The sequence below is a fragment of the Triticum aestivum genome, chromosome 6B, assembly GCF_018294505.1.
Source record: "Triticum aestivum cultivar Chinese Spring chromosome 6B, IWGSC CS RefSeq v2.1, whole genome shotgun sequence".
In the NCBI taxonomy this organism is placed as follows: Eukaryota; Viridiplantae; Streptophyta; class Magnoliopsida; order Poales; family Poaceae; genus Triticum; species Triticum aestivum.
Window position 1 is genome coordinate 521,673,940 of NC_057810.1, and position 20,127 is coordinate 521,694,066.

Below are 20,127 nucleotides of genomic sequence, written 5' to 3' on the forward strand. Positions count from 1 at the left end.
GGCCCGCGATGGGCTCCGCGGGCCGCACGGTGGCGGGAGGCGGCGGCGACAGGTGTTGGCGGCAAATTGGACAGGGCGGCGGTTGGACATGTCCGGGCGCGGGGCGGACGCGTCCGGTGGCGGCGGGGAGGATTCGCTAGGGTTTGGACAGGGATTGATCCGCGAATTTCGGGGGAGGGGTGTTTATATAGGTAGGGGGAGCTAGGAGAGTCCAAATAAGGTGCGGTTTTCGGCCACGCGATCGTGATCGAACGACCGAGAGCATGGAGGGGAGTTAGATGGGTTTTGGGCCAGTTTGGAAGGGGTGTTGGGCTGCAAAGAGAAAGAGGCTTTAACGGTTCCCCGGTTAACCGTTGGAGTATCAAACGACCTCCAAATGGCACGAAACTTGACAGGCGGTCTACCGGTGCTATACCAAGGCCGCTTGGCAAACCTCGGGCCATTCCGAGAATGTTTAACACCCGATCACAACAAGAGACAAAAAGGGGAACGCCGGAGGACATAGGAGTGTCGGATTGCAAAACGGACAACGGGGAAAATGCTCGGATGCAATAAACGAACACGTATGCAAAATGAAATGCACATGATGACATGACAAAATGCAACATGCAAGAAAATGACATGGCAAAGAAGGCGAATAACTGGCAGACACCTGGCGCAACGAATCCGGGGTGTTACAGATACCACCGTAGAGCCTGCTGGTATCTCACCGCTCGTAGTGCGGCCTCCCGACGGTGTTCCTCCCCTAGCACGAGGTCCATCCCTTGCATGGCGTCCTGTTGCGCTTCATCAAACGCTAGGACCCGCGCCGAATGACGTCTGACCTCTTGAGGGAGGACCGCCTCTGCTCCGTAGACGAGGAAGAACGGGGTCTCGCTGGTCGACTTGGTGGCGGTAGTGGAGATGGACCACAGCACGGACTAGAGCACATCGTACGAGCCCCTGCCGCAGGCCTCCAGCTTCTTCTTGAAGGTCCTGGTTTTGAGGCCTTTCAGGACCTCTGTGTTGACGCGTTCTGCCTGGCCGTTACTCCGGGGGTGTGCCATCGAAGCGTAGCATATCTGCGTTCCAAGGTTAGCACAATATGTTTTGAAGAGACTGCTGGTGAACTGCGAACCGTTGTCGGTGATGATGCGATTAGGGACCCCGAATCGGCTCACAAGGCCCTTGATGAACTTGACTGCAGAGCCAGCTGGGATGGTGCGGACGGCTTACACCTCCGCCCACTTGGTGAACTTGTCAATGGAGACGTAGAGGTAGCGGTAGCCCCCAGGCGCCCAAGGGAACGGGCCCAAGATATCCAGCCCCCAGACCGCGAACGGCCATGAGAGTGGGATGGTCTGCAGGCCCTGAGCTGGCTGATGAATCTGCTTGGCATGGAATTGGCAGGCTTCGCAAGCCTTCATGAGTTCGATTGCGTCGTTGAGTGCTGTAGGCCAGTAAAACCCATTGCGAAACGCCTTTGTGACGAGGGTCCATGATGACGAGTGGTGTCCACAATCTCCAACGTGTATGGCAGCCAACAACTCCTTCCCCTGTTCCCTTGAGATGCAACGCAGGGAAACATCGTTTGGCCGCTTTCGGTAGAGCTCTCCGTCTTGGATGTAGTAGGCCGTGGCCTGCCGGGCCACGCGTTCCGCGTCGTCCGTCTTCTCTGGTAGAGTCCCTTGCATCAGGTAGTCCTTGAATTCCGTAGTCCAGCATCCCTCCTGAGGCTCCAGCGCCAGGAGCAAGTGTGCTCCCGAGGTTGGGCCACGGGCCGGGGCTCCGGTGGCAGGCGGTTGAGGGAGTTCTTCCCAAGGTTGCGCTGTGCTTGACAGTGACGGTGCTGCCAAGGGCTTGAAGAGCCGTTCCTCGAAAACGACAGGCTCCTGGGGCAACCGCCTGGATGCCCTCCTGGCGATGTCATCAGCCTCTTGGTTGGTGCCGCGGGGCACATGCTGCAACTCCAGCCCCCAAAATTGCTTTTACATCCTGTGTACCTCCGCAAGATACGCCTCCATGTGCTCATCCTTTGGCTCGTAAACTTTGTTGGAGAAGTTGACGAGGAGCTGTGAGTCACCTTTGATGATGAGGCGCTTCACCCCCAGTGCTGCTGCAGCCTTTAGGCCCGCTATGAGGCCGTTGTATTTTGCTATGTTGTTGGAGACCTTCTCGCCATGCTGGAAATAGAGCTGCACAGCGTAATAGAGCTTGTCCTGGGTGGGGGATATAAGCATTACGCCAGCCCCCGCGCCGTGTCGTGAGAATGCTCCACCAAAGTACATGACCCATTAGTCTGGTGCCTCACTTCCTGGGGAAAGTGACCGATCTTCGCCTGCTTCGAGCCCCGGCGCCTCTGTCCATTCTTCCACAAAATCTGCAAGTGTGGCTCCCTTGACGACCCTGGTTGTGCTGAATTCCAACTGAAATGCTTGCAGCTCGATGTTCCATTCGGTGACCCTTCCAGCAGAATTGGGGCTCCTAAGTACCCTCTCCAACGGGTAGGCCGAGACGACCTTGATGGGATGACCTTGAAAGTAATGCTGCAACTTGCAAGGCCACCAGCAGTGCAAGCAAGAGCTCCTGCGTCATGGGGTATCATGCCCTAGCATCCCGCAGCAGCGTGCTGACGAAGTACACCGGATGCTCGACAAGGGCGGGTGTGCTGACAAAACTCGTGCCCTCCAGAGAGTTAAGCGCCTCCTGAGACATCGGGGCCCCCAGCTTCTGGCCGCTTGGTGAGACCCCTTCAGCCCTGGGGGCGTCCTTCTGCTGAGGCTGGTCTCCATCTATCGAGGCCGTGGCCTTCGCGAGGCCTTCCTGGTCTTGAGCTACTGCGGCCGGGGCCGTGGCTAGTCGTGATGCAGCCTTGACCTGGCGCTCTTCCTGAACTGCCACCAGAGCTGCGCTGGCGGAGTAGGGCATGGCGGTGAGGTAGAGCACCAGGGGCTCGAGAGGGCGCGGTGCCACCATCACAGGACGGCTGGTTAGGTACTTCTTGAGGTCTTGGAACGCTTCATCGGCCTCCTGTGTCCATTCGAACGTGCCTTTCTTCTTCATCAGCTTGAAGAAAGGCAAGGCGCGCTCCCCCATCTTGGAGATGAAGTGTCCTAACGCAGTTACGCACCCAGCGAGCTTCTGTATTTCCCGGAGGGTTTTCGGCGGACTCATGTCCTTGATTGCCTTGACCTTCTCTGGGTTGGCCTCGATTCCTCTATGGGACACAAGGAAGCCCAGCAGCTTGCTAGAAGGAATGCCAAACACACACTTCTCCGGGTTGAGCCGCAGGTCCACTTCACGGAGGCTCGCGAAGGTTTCTTCTAGGTCCTTGATCAAGGTCTTCGCCTACCAAGACTTCACCACAATGTCGTTGACGTAGGCCTCGGCGTTTCTCCCGAGCTGCCGGCCCAAGGCGATATGCATCAGTCGCTGGAAGGTTGCGCCCATGTTGCGCAACCCGAGCGGCATGCAGGTGTAGCAGTACAACCTGCATTGGGTTAGGAAGGCCGTCTTCTCCACGTCTTCTATCGCCATCTTGATTTGATGATAGACCAAAAATGCATCCAGGAAGCATAGCAGGTCGCACTCAGCGGTGGAGTCAACAATTTGGTCGATGCGAGGGAGTGGGGATGGATCTTGAGGGCAGGCCTTGTTGAGGTTGGTGAAGTCGATGCACATGCGCTCCTTTCCTCCCTTTTTCGGCACAACAACAGGGTTTGCCAGCCATTCGGGGTAGCAAACCTCGTGAATGACACCTGCCGCTTCAGTTTGCGTGTTTCTTGGATGATGAAGTCCTGCTTCTTGGTGGACTGCCGCCTTGCTTTCTGCTTCACGGGGCATACATTAGGGCACACATTCAGGTGATGCTCAATCACCTGTCTTGGGACCCCCGCTAGCTGTTTGGGTTCCCACGTGAACACCTCGTTCGAGCGCAGGAATTTCACCATTGCCTCCTCTTGGTTGGGGTCGAGATTGGCACCTATGGTGAAGGTGGCGCCGGAGGACCCATCCTCATCAACTGGTACCTGCTTGGTTTTTTCCTTGTCTTGGGTGAACAACTGCTTCTTCTTGGTTGGCGCAACCCCCTTGGCCTTGGGGGTCTCAGTGCTGGCGGGCTGTGCAGCCGCGACTGTCTTGAGGGCGAGCTTGAGCGCTTGTAGAGCATCTTTGGTATCTCCAGCCACGGTGAGGGTGCTGCTACTCCCGGGCATCTTCATGAGGTTGTAGACCGGATGGGTTGCCGCCATGAATTGGGCCAAGGCTGGGTAGCCGAGGATGGCGTTGTACGGGTGGCCGATGCGGGCGATGTCGAAGTTGACCAGTTCCATGCGGAAGTTGTCATGTGTGTCGAAGGTCACCGGGAGGCGGATCTACCCCAGGGAGTCGGAGGAACCGCCTCCGACGCCCGAGAAGGGCTTGCTGGGATGGAGCCGTTCCAGCGGTACATGGAGGAGGCTGACGGCCTCCACCGAGAGCACGTTGAGGCCGGCACCGCCGTCGATGAGGGTCCTGGTGACGGCCACCTGGCAGATGGTGGGCGTGCAAAGCATTGGGAGCGCACCCGAGCAGGCGGTGTTGACGGGGTGATCATCGGAGCTGAAGGTGAGGTCGGCCTCGGGTGCCACCCAGCCCAGGGGAGCTCCGTGCTGCGTGAGGGCGGCGCCAATCTGGAGAACAAACAGCTTGACGTGGCGGCCCGAGGGCGGCACCTGCGAGCCGCCTAGGAGAGCTGCGATGACCGGGGGCGCCGGTGCAGCGTAGTGGGCGAGGAAGAGGTTGCGCAGCTCCTCCCAGGAGGCCACAGAAGCCGCTGGCAAGTAGAGCATCCACACGCGTGGGATGCCGGTGAGGGCCATGGGAAGCCAGTTAGCCATGACCCTGTCATCGCCCCCGGCCTTGAGGACGGCCTCCTCATACGCCAGCAGGAAAGCCAGCGGATCCGCCACACCGTTGTAGCGCGGCGGCATCTCTGGCTTGAACTTGTGTGGCCACTGCACCTATCGCAAGGCGGGGGCCAAGGCTCGGAGCCCTTTGGCCCCAGCGCTGGCGCCGGCTGCCGGCGCCGGTGGCACGTTGTCCGCCATGAGGGCGAAGTGCAGTGTTGATGGAGAGCGGGTTGACGGACGGAGGAGCTCCTGCGCACCCCTACCTGGCGTGCCAAATGTCGGATATCGGGTTCCGGCAAAACCCTTAAGGTTCGAACTCTGGGGTGCGCACGAAGATCTTCTCCCTACCGATCCACGCCCCAAAACCTCGCCGCGAATCTAAGATACACGATGAAAAACACAAGGGACACAAGGTTTATACTGGTTCGGGCCACCGTTGTGGTGTAATACCCTAATTCAGTGTGTGGTGTGGTGGATTGCCTCTGGGGCTGATGATGAACAGTACAGGGGAAGAACAGCCTCGCGAGGGGTGTTCTTGAGCTGGTGCGGTGTTCTGTTAGGGAAGGATTCAATCCCTTTCTACTGTGATGGCTATCTCTATTTATAGGGGCCCTGGTCCTCTTCCCAAATATTGAGCGGGAAGGGAGCCAACAACGGCCATTTTGAAGGGGGACAACTAGTACAAGCTATCCTGACTAAAGTTGGTCTTCGACTGCTGTTGGGGATATAACTACTGAGTGTAAACCGCCCAGGAGGGGCCAGATTATATTCACAAAGAGTCATCTGTACAGAAGCCCATGAAGATGATGACTATGGCGTTTTACTACAGAAGCTTAGAGGCCTAGAGGCCAATGGAGGATTAGGGCCCATGTATGTAAACCGCCTTAGGATGTGTAACTTGTATTGTAAGTTAGGGAAAGGAAGAAACCGAGCTGGACTCCTATATGAGCTGGCCTTGGGATTCTGTAGACCGGCCGGGCATCAACCTATGTATATAAAGGGACAACCCGACGGCGGTTCAGGGACAAGAAACAACAACTCGAGAGATAGGAAAAGCAGATTCGCTCCCTGCTAATCAAGACCCATCAATTCCACCACAACTGGATCGTAGGATTTTACCTTCACCGCAAGGTGTCGAACAGTATAAACTCCCCGTGTCCTTTGTCCAGTTTAACCCCTTTTTGCTAATCTCGTTGCGATGGCTCCACGACTAAGTCCTCTCACCAGGACATCTGACGTGTTAATTCCACGACAGTTGGCGCCCACCGTGGGGCTATCGCATGATGGTTTCGAGTTCTTAAAGGGCAACTTTGAAGGACTCAAGGGATACGCGGCTGGCCAGATGGCCTAGAGTCATCGCGACAAGCTCTACATTGACGATGCAGGCTGGGGCCCTGAGGCCGGCTCAATCGAGTACGGGTACCGGGTCCCCTTCGGCGGAATTCACGTTTTCATCGGCAAGATCGGCGAACCGGGCCCTGAGCCGGACATCTGCACCGACCTCGTCAAGATGGCTTAGCGTGCGAGTCCTGTCCGGGCTAAGCCTGCCATGAAGCATGCATTCGTAGGATTCATTCATGGCGTGGAATCTGAACTGGTGTCCAACGGTGAGACGGCCGTTTACTCTGATGGCGAATCGTCCATCGGCGAAACCGAGTCGCTGTACCAGATGCAAGATGGCCGGTTCGGGGGTGTTCCGATGGCGACAGTATTCCGGACCCTTTTGAACAACCAAACCTGGTTGCAATCTTCATGGCCGGTACACAACCCACATTGCAATCTTCAACTGCAGCAGCAATGATTTCCGGATCGGCAGCCGGGGCAGGAGGCCCCGCGCGCCGGCCGGCTAATGTTCTTTCCAGTTTGTTGGACGCCTGGATGACATTGTTGACCATGGCAGTTACCCCGGAGACTCAGGATCGGCATAACGCGGAGGTCACAAAGCTGCGGGATCAGATAACTCAGGCCAAGGAGGACTTGGCGGCTGAGGAAACCAGGATGTCTGATGAACGTGCCGCTTTAGATGCCCAGTCAGAGCGGATTCAGGCAGAGAATTACCAGCTTATGCTAGATCAGAATGCTTCGAACGAGGTGTTGAGGAGGAGGCATCAGTCTCGTCTACCGCTGGTTTATGAGCCAATGAGTCTCTTCAACACACAAGGAGCAGGACCCAGTAACTTGGCAGCAGTAAACCAGACCGAAGCGCCTGGGACTGGAGGGCCGGATCAGCCACGGGTGATGGACCCGCCCCGACGCACAGATAATCCACTGCAATACATGCCACCCCCGCCGGGTCACTTCTCCACCCCTTTGGATAACATGATTGTTGCGGCGTCTCGGTTAGCAGCTATTCCGATGGAGGGAGAATCTACGGCGGCGGTTGAGACACGGCGGGCCAGGGATCTTCTTCAAACCGCGATGGTGCAGCAGCAAGCTTACTCGTATAGCCGAGACAGAATTCATCGACCCCCCCGCCCAAGCAAGAGTTACAGCAGGCACATTGAGGAACCGGCTGTGTCAAGCAGTGCGCGGAACCGTGACGCCCCTCGGGTACCTAATCCGGTGCACGGTGGTGCAAATGCCCATGACGTGGTGGATAATGGCAGAGCGCGTCGGGAGACCGAATTAGCAGCACAGTTAGCAGCATAGTACGCGAACCCTCAATCGGCGCCGGTTCAACCAAAGTACAACAAGGACCGGCTTTCAGCTCTTGGGGAGTACCGTGTCTCATCCCGGCTCTGCGTAATGTGCGACTGCCTAAGGATTTCAAGGGCCCGCGTAAAGTGCCTAACTACACCGCCAATTTACCCCCCGAGACGTGGGTCGAGAGTTATGAAATTGCAATGGAGATGCTAGATGTGGATGAAGCAGCGTGCGCGAAATACTTCACCATGATGCTGGACGGAACGACTCGTACTTGGTTAAAGAGCTTGTCCGTTAACTCCATCAGTTCATGGGATGAGTTGAAGGCCCGGTTTATAGCGAACTTCAAGGATACGTGCAAGCAACCCAAGTCGATCATGGATCTGGCTGCTTGTGTCCAAGGAGAGGGCGAATCAATGACTCATTAGGTGCGCCGGGTTTCAGAAATCCTGCATTCGTCGGACCGCATCAATGCTGATACAGAAATCATAACATTGAAGGGTAATTGCCGATTTAAGTCGCTGAAGCAGAAATTGGGACGGCTCAAGCGTCACTGCAATGACATGGGAACACTTATGGCAGCTCTGGTTAAATACGCCGATTCTGATAATACCAAGGATCCCGAGTCCGACGAAGAGAAGCTGGAGAAGGGAAAGAAGCACGAGGTGCAAAGGGACATCAACATAACCAGGCGGGCCATGGGAACAACGGTAAGCGTAAAGCGGACAATTCGAATTTTGTGGCTAACAGCAATGTGCAGGGCAATGCGCAACGTCATAAGGGTAAACCGCCCCAACATGGTGGAGGCATGAATCTGGAGCGCCTATTAAACCAGCCCTGCCCAAAGCACGGGACAAAGGAGGTTCCGGCCACACACCTCTGGAAGGATTGCTTCATTATGAGGGAGTCCAAAAACTCTGATATCTTCCGATATGATCAGGGTCCGTCTGGCGGTTGGGGTCCAGGGTCTCACTGGCCGGGTTACGGCGGAGGCGGTTCAAGCTTAGGATTTCAGGGTAATCAGGGCAACCAGAACAACCAAAGTGGTCAAAACCAGCAGAATAATCAGGGGAATCAGCAGCAATCGGGTTATCAGAGTCACCCGAAGCAGTTGAACAGTGGGCAGTATCATGTTTTTACCACTAGCTTGTGCAAGCGCGATCAGAAGCTTCACAAGAGAGCAGTTAACATTGTTGAGCCAGCAGTACCCCGTTACTTACGTTGGTCCGAGCAGCCCATCATGTCGAGCAGAGAAGATCATCCGCCCCGGGTTGATAATCCGGGCCATCTGGCTATAGTGGTGGCCCCTCAGGTGGGGGGTTATAAGTTCACCAAGGTACTCATGGATGGAGGGAGCAGCATCAACATCCTGTATTATGAAACCTTCCGTCGCATGGGATTGACGGATAAGAATCTTAAACCATCAAACACTATTTTTCACGGTGTGGTAATAGGTAAATTGGCATATCCGGTTGGCAATATAGCTTTGGAGGTTGTGTTTGGTGATGAGCATGATTCCAGGTCAGAAGCTTTGACCTTTGAGGTGGTGAAAATCCAGAGCCCATATCACGCCTTGTTTGGATGGCCGGCCTACGCAAAGTTCATGGCAAGGCCCTGTTATGTTTATTTATAGCTCAAAATGCCGGGTCATAAGGGGACCATCACGGTGCATGGGAGTCGTAAGATCGCTTTGGACTGTGAAGAGGGGGATGCGGCCTATGCTGAGTCGGTTTGCGCAGCAGAAGAGTTGAAGTTCTACAAGGATAATGTTGATCCGGCAGATATGACTCCTCTGAAGCAGCCCACCACAGAGCATGACCCGACCTTGAAGTTCAAACCGGCTGATGAGACTAAGTTGGTTGATTTTATTCTTGGTGATTCATCCAAACAGTTTAGTATCAGTACTACTCTGGATCCGAAATAGGAAAGCGCGCTCATCGAGTTCATCCGTAAGAACCGGGACATCTTTGCATGGAAACCTTTTGACATGCCAGGTGTACCGAGGGAACTCGCTGAGCACAATCTCAATATTGATCCTAAATATAAACCGGTCAAGCAGTTTCTCTGCCGCTTCAATGAAGAAAGGCGCAAGGCTATTGGTGAGGAGGTAGCCCGGCTCTTAGCAGCAGGGTTTATAATTGAGGTTTTTCATCCGGAGTGGCTGGCTAATCCGGTGCTAGTGCTTAAGAAGAATGGCACTTGGCGAATGTGTGTGGATTACACGGACTTGAACGAGGCTTGTCCGGATGATCCTTTTGCTCTCCCTCGTATTGATCAGATCATTGATGCTACGGCGGGTTGTGAGCGTTTGAGTTTATTGGATGCTTATTCTGGTTATCATCAGATCAAGATGGCAGTTAAGGACCAGGAGAAGACAACCTTCATCACTCCCTTTGGAGCCTTCTGTTATGTGTCTATGCCCTTTGGGCTCAAGAGTGCCCAGGCAACTTATCAGTGATGTGTGCAGAATTGTCTTCATACTCAGATTGGGCGCAATGTTCATGCTTATGTGGACGATATTTTGGTAAAGTCCAGGAAGAAGGAGACACTAATAGATGACTTGAAGGAGACCTTTGACAATCTTCGGGTTTATAAGATGATGCTCAATCCGGACAAGTGCGTTTTTGGTGTTCCGGTAGGCAAGCTCTTAGGTTTTTTGGTATCTAACAGGGGCATTGAGGCTAATCCGGAAAAGATCAAGGCTATTACGTCTCGGGCTAAACCGGCGTGTATCAATGATGTTCTATGTCTGGTGGGTCGTATTGCGGCTCTAAGCCGGTTTATCAGCAGGTTGGGAGAGAAGGCGATCCCTCTGTATCAGATGTTGAAGAAGACAGACAATTTTTTCTGGAGTGATGCTGCTAATGCGGCATTTGAGGACTTAAAGAAGGAGTTGGCTGAACCACCAGTTCTTGCTACTCTGGTCGATAAGGAGCTGCTATTGTTATACGTGGCTGCTAATGCCCGGGCTATCAGTGTAGCTATTGTGGTGGAGCGCAAGGAGGCTGGGAAGGAATATACGGTTCAAAGGTCGGTTTATTATATCAGCGAAGTGCTCATTGAGTCAAAGCAAAGATATCCGCATTGGCAGAAGCTGGTGTATGGGGTTTTTATGGCAAGTCGGAAGCTTAAACAGTACTTTCAGGGCCATCCCATCACAGTGGTCAGTTCCGCTCCTTTGGGGGATATAATCCAGAACAGGGAGGCAACTGGCCGGGTTGCGAAGTGGGCCATTGAGCTCGGACCGCACGGTTTAAAATATATGCCTCGAACAGCTATCAAATCCCAGGCCCTTGTGGATTTCATCAATGACTGGACAGAGTTGCAGGCACCGAAAGACAAACCGGATAGCACATACTGGACTATCCACTTCGATGGGTCCAGGCAATTGGAGGGCTCGGGGGCTGGAGTTGTCCTTACTTCCCCTCGAGGTGATAAAATTCGTTATGTTCTCTGCTTAATGTTTCCTTGTACTAACAATGCAGTTGAGTATGAGGCCTTACTCCATGGTCTTCGAGTGGCTAAGGAAATGAACTTAAGCCGGGTACGATGCTTTGGGGACTTCGATCTGGTGGCTCAGCAAGTTTCAGGTACTTGGGATTCCAAGGATCCACTCATGGCGTCTTACCGACGAGAGGTGGATGTTGTCGCTGGTCATTTCAAGGGTTATCAGGTTGAGCACATTGATCGGCGCAAAAATGAAGCAGCATATGCTTTAAGTCACTGGGATCTCAACATAAACCGGTGCCACCCAATACCTTTCTGGATGTCTTGCATAACCCGTCAGTTAAGTTGCCTATAGAGGAGGACCTGGCTGTTCCTAATCCGGAGGCACAATTGGTGGCCGCTTTACATATTATTCCGGATTGGACGGTTCCATATTTGGTGTATATGAACCGAGGCGAGTTACCCGAAGATGCAGTTTTGGCCAGACAGATAATCCGGTGTTCCAAGTCCATGGTTATTCACAATGGCGAGTTGCACCACTGCAGTGTCTCAGGTGTGTTCCAGCGTTGTGTTTCTCCCAAAGAAGGCCGTGAAATTCTACGTGAAATCCACGAAGGAGACTGTGGTCACCACGCCAGTTCAAAATCTTTGGTTGCTAAAGCTTTTCGACATGGCTTCTATTGGCTGACGGCTCATGCTGATGCTGAAGACTTGGTGAGGTGGTGCGACAGTTGTCAGAAATTCTCATGACGAGCTCATGTTCCAGCTCAGGAGCTAAGGATGATTCCAATCACTTGGCCGTTTGCTACTTGGGGGCATGATATGGTAGGGCCTTTTAAGCGATCCAAAGATAAGAAGACCCACCTGTTGGTGGCAGTTGACAAGTTCACTAAATGGGTTGAAGCGGAGCCAGTAAGCAAGTGTGACGCAGCCATGACGGTTCAATTCATCAATAAGGTGATTGTCGGTGTCAAAACCGGCGGATCTCGGGTAGGGGGTCCCGAACTGTGCGTCTAGGCGGATGGTAACAGGAGACAAGGGACACGATGTTTTACCCAGGTTCGGGCCCTCTTGATGGAGGTAAAACCCTACGTCCTGCTTGATTGATATTGATAATGTGGATATTACAAGAGTAGATCTACCACGAGATCAAGGAGGCTAAACCCTAGAAGCTAGCCTATGGTATGATTGTTGTAATGGTTGTTGTTGTATATCTATCGACTAACCTGGCCTCGGTTTATATAATGCACCAGAGGCCTAGGATAACAAGAGTTCTAGCCGAATACGCCAGAAGGGGAGGAGTCCTTGTCTTGATCGCCAAGTCTTGTGGAATCTTCCTTGTATGCGGCAACTGTCCGGACTGGCCCATGAGTATACGGCCATGGGGATCCTCGGCCCAATCCAACTGATCGGGAGATGACGTGGTGAGTACCCCCTAGTCCAGGACACCGTCAGTAGCCCCCTGAACCGGTCTTCAAGTTGGGGACGCTCCTCGATTCTTCCGAACTGTTCTTCATCTTCGGTCGCCGGTCTTGAAAACTGGTTCAACAAATCTTCTCATCTTCTATCTTGAGGATCGCCAAAATGCATTCGACGAGTTTACGCGTTGGGTATCCGACGAGCCCCTTTAAGTTTACGGCCTTTATCAATGCCTTGTTATTTTTATGCCATGCCTCGGGTTTGAAGTTGTTCCCGGGTGGCAACATCCTCTTGTCCGAGCTCCAACCCCGGACTGCATTCGAGGTATCCTTTGCAGCCGAGCACCAATGCCGGACTGCTTCCCAGCTCTAACGCCGGACTATGTATCTGAGCTCCAACGCCGGACGGTATCTGAGCTCTAACGCCGGACTATGTATCCGAGCTCCAGCGTCGGACGGTATCCGAGCTCCAACGCTGGACTATGTATCCGAGCTCCAACGCCGGACTGTGTATGCGAGCTCCAACCCGGACTGTATCCAAGATGTCATAGATCATCTTGGTCCAAAAAAGTTGAAGGAGTTTAGCCGAGCTTAATGCCGGAAATGCCCTCTATGGAGCCAGCCACTAGCGCCCGAGCTTTATGCCAGACTGCTTCCGAGGTGGTGCACCACCCCGAATGTGGGCCAATTTTTGTCAATATTTTTGATTGGTGCCAGTAGCCCTCAAGGTGGGTATCGGTCTAAAACCCGAGATACAGATGAAGGATGACATAAGACCGCTGATCCCCGTAGCTGCTGAGACTCAGGTTGATTTGCAAAATCGGTCTGAGGATTAAGTCCTAGCTCGGCAGAATACTTTGGGACACAAAAAAGCGGCACACTCAGTCCTCGAGACTCAGGTTGGGTGCGGCCGACCAACCTGAGGATCAAAATCTCCTCGGAAACTGTATTGCACTTAAAATTTTCTGCATAGAACAGGCAATGCAGTAGCCCCCGAGACACTGGCCGGGTGGCAACACCAGATCAGGGGATTGATGTGCCCCTTTAATATTTGTAAATAATAAGCCCGAAGCCCAGTAGCCCCCGAGCCTTAACGCGGGCACGGGAGGCCGAATTAAGGATCGATATCCATAGTAAAATCACAAATTATGTGTAATGACTCTATGTATCCAAGTACTTTACGTCATTAATGCTCGGATCCGCATTGTACAAAACTTTGTTGACCGACCATCGGCTTCCACCTCCTCGGCCAATAGCCAAGGAGTGTTTGTCCTTCTTTATAAAGCCATTATGAGGGCAAAGATTTACAAAAAACAAGGCAATCTGGCCATACGGTTTTATAAACAAAGGTACGCGGAGAGACATGTTATATTACTGTTTAACAGAAGAAATGTCTTCTAGAGAAAATAGTCCCGCTATCGGTTCCTTTCTTTGGGTTGTCATGCTAAGCATGATCATGAAACCTCTGCTCCAATGTAAGAGCAAAATATCGAGGATTTAGTTTGGGAGGCCAGTTAATAGCCCCTGATAGTGTTCGGCGACAGTCGAGGTCAAGCCAGAAACACTTCGGCCAATGAATGGCCCGTCATTTAATATAGTCATCGGATCACTGACCAGTTTACACCTATTGTGAGAGTCAGTTTTCGGCTTTCTCCACTGAGGTGCTTGACCCTGCGAGCTGGAAGCACAATCGTAGTGGTTCTCCCTTTGCACACCTAGCCGAACAAAGCGGAACGTAGGAGGCAAGCGCGGGAGCCGGGCAACCCAACTATTGACCGAAGACACAATTCGAAACTGATTCATATATAGCAATATCCGAGAATGTTTTTGCCGAATCTCAAAAGGTGTCCGGCGTTGCACCACGAGACTTGTGCTGAAAACACACAAATAGTTTAAAAGTGCCATGTGCTCGACAAGCCGAAAAAAAACTTGCTCAAAAGATTAATGTCCGAACTAGATCAAGTGTTTGGTGCCAATCCGAAAATTGGACTTTAGAAAAAAAAAGGTGCTTCTGCCGTGCTTTAACATGACACATCCTATCTCAAAACTTCAAGCAGGTTAACCTTCGGCTTCCGGCTAGTGACCGCACACTTGTGTCGAAAAAAGGAGTGATAAATAAAAACTTTGCAACGGCTGGGAAGAGAAACACTTAGTATGAAACGGCTCAAATAAACATAAGAGCCCCCAAGTGACTTGGGTAAAAGTTGACTATATAATGTAAGGTGACATGTATAATGCCTTCTAGCCGGATTGTAGATCGTTCGTCATAGCGGACCTTTTCGCTTCAACCTCTGGACCCAATAGTCCGGAGTGTGTCCGAATACCCTCGCGGTTATAAAAACCGGGGCATGTGTGGAGACCAGGCGTAGGGTTCATTAGTGCTTTATCAGACAAGTGCCCAACTAGTTATGTTATATTACATGGTTAGTAAGAAACATCTTCCAGTGAGAATAGTTCCGTTAGGGGTTCCTTTCCCTGGGAGGCATGCCCTAAAGTGCATGTCCGGACTGCGAAAAGAGCAGAAAAACATCTGGGGGCAGGTAAATAAATAGGTAAGAAATCATCTTTTAGTTCACCGACCGAGTATTCCCTTAAGAACGCTAGCTTTCGGCTTCACCCAGTCTGAGGTACACATCTGGCTGACCCGGCAGTAACAATCGCAGAGGTGCTCCCTTTACCACCTAGCCGAACAATCGGGAACGTAGGGGTAAGCACAGGAGCCAGGCAACCTAGCTTGGCCAAAACTTAAGTCATATCGATGCATATAATGGTGAATAAAAGGTACATGCGGAAGTGTGACACATGTGTTGGGCATAAAGCCCGAATTAATAAGCTTCTGTTAAAGAAGCCCCCAGGTATAATGAGCGCGGGTAGCGCGTCAAGTGTGTGCGAACAAAGTTTCGACAAGGAAGATAAGCAACTTTTTCCCGAGAAAGTATAATGCTTGGTCGAACCGAACACAAGTTAGAAATTTTAAAACTTTGAGCATGAAGGCAACTTAGCTGGTTAATGTGTTCGGTATTGACGATGCGGTCCGAGCTTGATGCGGGACAAGGTTCCATCCCCCAAGCCTGTCCCGAGGTGGCGGAGCAAAGAGCTCGGCCCTGTGAAGTGGTGACATAGCATGGTCAATGCAGGACGGCAGAGTGATGCCGAAGTCCCTGGCATGGGGTAATGAAGTGTTGACGAAGCCCCCCGTCCAGCCGAGGTGACGTCAAAGGATATAGTCCGGCTAGATCATTTTCCTGTGCACAAAAAATAGTGCAAACCAGAGATAATAGTAAAAAAAACTGTTGCACAATAAATAATTTATGCAAAGTGAGTAATTGGCCTGGCGCCGAAGTCGATGTCGATGCAGGTCATCGGCGTAATGCAATAAAGGTGTGGCAAAGCCTGGATTCACAGGTCGGTCCGAGTTCTGGATGCGGCGTTCGCCGGACTATGTACGGAAACTAACCGAACCATCATGCGACAGTCGATAATGCGGCCAGTATTTGATAGACCTGTGTACATATGATGGACTAACCAGAGTAATAATTCCTTGGGGAAAAATTAAGCCAAACAAGCAAAAAGAAATACTAGGATTAATAGCACCTGGTTTATTTGTTGTAGCAATCCAAAGGAAGGTGATTCCCAAAATTGGGACTCGATCCGCGCGCCCATTGCCTAGTCGGCTAGTGACGCCGAAGTGTCCGGAGTAGGTTGATGAAGAGATGGCGAAGCCCCCGGTCCAGCCGAGATGTCGAAGTAGGTCGGTGTGATGGACACCAGCTTGAAGAAGCAATAGTGCGGCCCTGCCGATGCACGTCGTGACGTGGTCGATGCCGGCTTGATGAAGCGACCGTGCGGCGATGCCGGTATGCCCGCTCCGTGTAATCCGTGGGGCGGCGATGTTGGTGATGATTTATCCTTCGCGATGCCGGACTCTCGTTCGGCTTGCCGAGATGATGATCCGAAGAAATTGAGCTCGACTCAACAAAGCAACGACGTGTCTAACGCAGGTCGGCCGCCGTGGAGTGATGTTGTCGGGCTGGTTTGACACCGGCGCGACGGTGAAGTTCGTATTGCAAGAATACTTTCGATACTACCGGGATGTGTTTGCGAATAAAACACAACACCCCATACGAAAACTTCCTTCAAAAAGGATGTCCGAGATCCCGTTCATAAAGAAGATGAATTCGGGTCGGATTCGTTCTCGCGCAACAAACAGATCCAAAATGTGATGCACTAATCGGAAGTTTTCTGGAGTTTGGACGGTCGGATCGAGCTGAATTTTTGGCAGGTGGTAGATATGGGAATTCCGCAACAAATCAACGGTTGGATCCTCCAAAGGGCATCCGAGCTAGATGCTGGATACCACGCCCTAAACTCGTCCGGATTCTCGTCCAGATTCAACAGGGCTCCGGTATATCGGAGATTGCCGGAGATTCCTCCATCGGAACTCGACGAAATTTTTGCAGGGTTGTTTTAGACTTAATTCCGCATAATTCCGCCGAAGTAATCGTTTAAGCGACACTCGAGGAGGCGGTGGCGGTGGATACAAATTTGCTGTCCAGAAAAACAGCACGGTCGCCTGAGGGCAATGTTGACGTTGAGCCCCCGAGCTCCGTGGATGACTCCTCCATGATCTTGATAGAGATCGGAGTTGGTGTCGATGAAGGCCTTCATCCGAACATGACGATCTGAGGTAGGGTGCAGTCCTTTGTCAAGCCAAGGTAACCAGCCGAGCCGGCGACGAAGAAGCCGAGTCGCAGTTGACCTGCAGTCGAGCCATTGATCCTTTCGCCGATCACACAGCGGAACTCTCAATGAAAGCACCAATGTTGGTGTCAAAACCGGCGGATCTCGGGTAGGGGGTCCCGAACTGTGTGTCTAGGCGGATGGTAACAGGAGACAAGGGACACGATGTTTTACCCAGGTTCGGGCCCTCTTGATGGAGGTAAAACCCTACGTCCTGCTTGATTGATATTGATAATGTGGATATTACAAGAGTAGATCTACCACGAGATCAAGGAGGCTAAACCCTAGAAGCTAGCCTATGGTATGATTGTTGTAATGGTTGTTGTTGTATATCTATCGACTAGCCTGTTCTCGGTTTATATAATGCACCAGAGGCCTAGGATAACAAGAGTTCTAGCCGAATACGCCAGTGGGGGAGGAGTCCTTGTCTTGATCGCCAAGTCTTGTGGAATCTTCCTTGTATGCGGTAACTGTCCGGACTGGCCCATGAGTATACGGCCATGGGGATCCTCGGCCCAATCCAACTGATCGGGAGACGACGTGGTGAGTACCCCCTAGTCCAGGACACCGTCAATGATCTTCCACTTTGGTTTTCCACACAGCATCATCACAGATAATGGCACCAACCTATCCAAAGGCGAGATGGAGGACTTTTGTCAACGAGAGCACATCCGGCTTGATGTGTCATCCGTGCCTCACCCCTAGTCTAATGGTCAAGCTGAGAGAGCTAATCAGGAAATCTTGAAGGGTATCAAGCCCCGACTTATGGTTCCTTTGAAGAGGACGTCGGGTTGTTGGGTGGAGGAATTACCATCTGTGTTATGGAGAATAAACACCACCCCAAATTGATCTACGGGTTATACACCTTTCTTCATGGTTTACGGGGCAGAGGCGGTACTCCCAAGTGATATTCGTCACGACTCGCCCCGGGTTGCCAATTATTTTGAAGCGGACAATTAGCAAGCACGTCAAGAAGCACTGGATCTATTAGATGAAAAATGGGACATGGCTTTGGCTCGTTCGGCGGTTTATCAGCAAGACCTGCGGCGTTATCACAGCCGCCGAGTAAAACAAGAGCCTTTCAAGAAGGCGACTTAGTGCTCCGGCTCATCCAGGATCAGACCGATATGCACAAGTTATCCCCACCTTTGGAAGGGCCCTTTGTGGTCAGCAAGAATCTGCACAACGGATCATACTACCTTATCGACGTTCACGAGCACAAAGACTCACGCAAATCGGAGGAGGAGACCCGTCGGCCATGGAACATCGCTCATCTTCGGCCTTACTACCCCTGAGCCATAGGCTCCCATTATGTACATATTTTGACAATGTATATATTATGATCAATATAATAAACTGGCATCCTTATAAAGCGACGTCCTATTTGTCCATTAAACCGGCTATCATGCCACAACAAAGCTTGGGAGCTTCACACCCAAGGGGCCAAAGAGAGTCTTGTTGCTAAGCACAGTTCAAACATAGGCACCCATTGAGCACAGCTCACAAAGTTACTTGGGGGCTCTTTGTGCAAAGCAATAAAGAGTTTGAAAGGACCCTTGTAATAGGCTATCGAGCCAGGCTTGGAAGCCAGGTGTATTCACCTAAAACCCCGGGTTAACCTGCCTTCATCAAGTAAGCCACTCCGTCCAGGTAATCCTGATATGACCCGCCGAACGTTTGACAAGTCAATCTTATACAGACCCTGAACTTGTCAAAGTTAAAACGGCGATTGGTTAATTGGAAGCCCATCTTAAAAGGCTTTGTCAAATGGTTTAACTCAGCGGCCTGGCAGCCCATGAAAAGCCTCGAATTTGGTCCTGGCAGCCCTTGAAAAGCCTCGACTACAAGTGTTCATTTGAGTTTTTGTTTTTGCAAAGTTTTCTCTCCTTTGATAAGGTTTTGAGTTAAACCGGCGTTTATTGACCTGGACTGACTATAAGTCATTACATCAACCCGGTGTTTCTTAAACCCGACGTAGCTTTCAACTATTAGTTGTTAGCACATAATCACTTGTAAAACGGTGTTTCCTCGCCCGGTCTGGCATGGACTATAAGTCGCCAGGATGATCATCCGTTGTTTATTATAACCCGGCATGGCTTATTATGCACCAGCACAACATGGTGGAAGTTATCAACATTCAAGATTTGGGTTATCACCCTAACTATAAAAGTTGATAACCTAACGATGTGGTTCAATATCACAGGTATGATGTGTTTCATATTTTGTTGTTTTACAGCCTTGTTTATAAAACTCTGGCTCTATATTGGGTATCATAACCCGTCCGGCGGTAATCCGCCAGGGCACATTTCAGTTTCTCAAATGCAGACAACAGAATCTCCTGAAATTGCTAAGGCACATCAGCAAGCATAGCAACAATCATGACGGATTAAACAGTGCTATATAGGAGTGCACGATGGCAGAAGATCAAAGTATTACAGCTAGCCTATTACAAGGTGCTTTGATGCCCAAAAAATAACTGTTTGTTGCACAGAAGTCAATCTACGGAAATAAAGCCGACTGCCGGATTATGATTCGTCACCAGGCTGACGAGAAGTTGATGGATCATCTTGGTTCAACCTCCTCCTCTCCACCCAGTGGCTGGAAGTCAATGGTTTCCCAGTCAATCCCGGTTAAAGCTTGGAAGACAGCTTTGTTGCTTATAAGATTGGACGGTTCAATGTCAGGGGCATAAGTGTGCTTACGGATTGGCGGGATAAGATTCTGCACTTCACTCACAGATGCATCAATCCGTTTATTTTCCACATCATAGTTGGACTGGTGGACAGACAAGTCAGCTTCTTCGGCCAATCTTCTTGCAAGTGGGCGCATCTCCTTTGTCAAGGCTTTGAGGGCTTCATTGTCAAATTCTGACCCGTCTTCTTGTTGGCTAGGATAGCCCTTTCCAATATCTTCCGGATCAAGATCAGCTATCCAAGCTTTGGCCCGAGTCAGTGCAGATAAAGCGCCAGCCCTTGCAGCAGATCTCTTTATCTCTTCCAGCTGGGCAGGAG